A 246-nucleotide genomic window follows, 5' to 3' on the forward strand; every position below is an offset into this window, starting at 1 on the left:
CCTCCCTCCCTCCCTCCCTCCCTCTCTCTCTCTCTCTCTCTCTCTCTCTCTCTCTCTCTCTCTCTCTCGGCAAAGGTTAGACAGTTAAGACCATCCCACACCTACTGTATTTGCCTAGGGCTAGTTCCAATTAGACTCTTTCTATTGGTACTAAGTGTAAGTTAATGTGGCTGGTATTTTCCTCTTTAGTTGCTCAGCAATTATTCGTTTAGCATTACGCCCTTGAACAAGCCTCCTCCCAGGCAC

This window comes from Grammomys surdaster, unplaced genomic scaffold (genome assembly GCF_004785775.1).
Source record: "Grammomys surdaster isolate TR1022 unplaced genomic scaffold, NIH_TR_1.0 134, whole genome shotgun sequence".
In the NCBI taxonomy this organism is placed as follows: Eukaryota; Metazoa; Chordata; class Mammalia; order Rodentia; family Muridae; genus Grammomys; species Grammomys surdaster.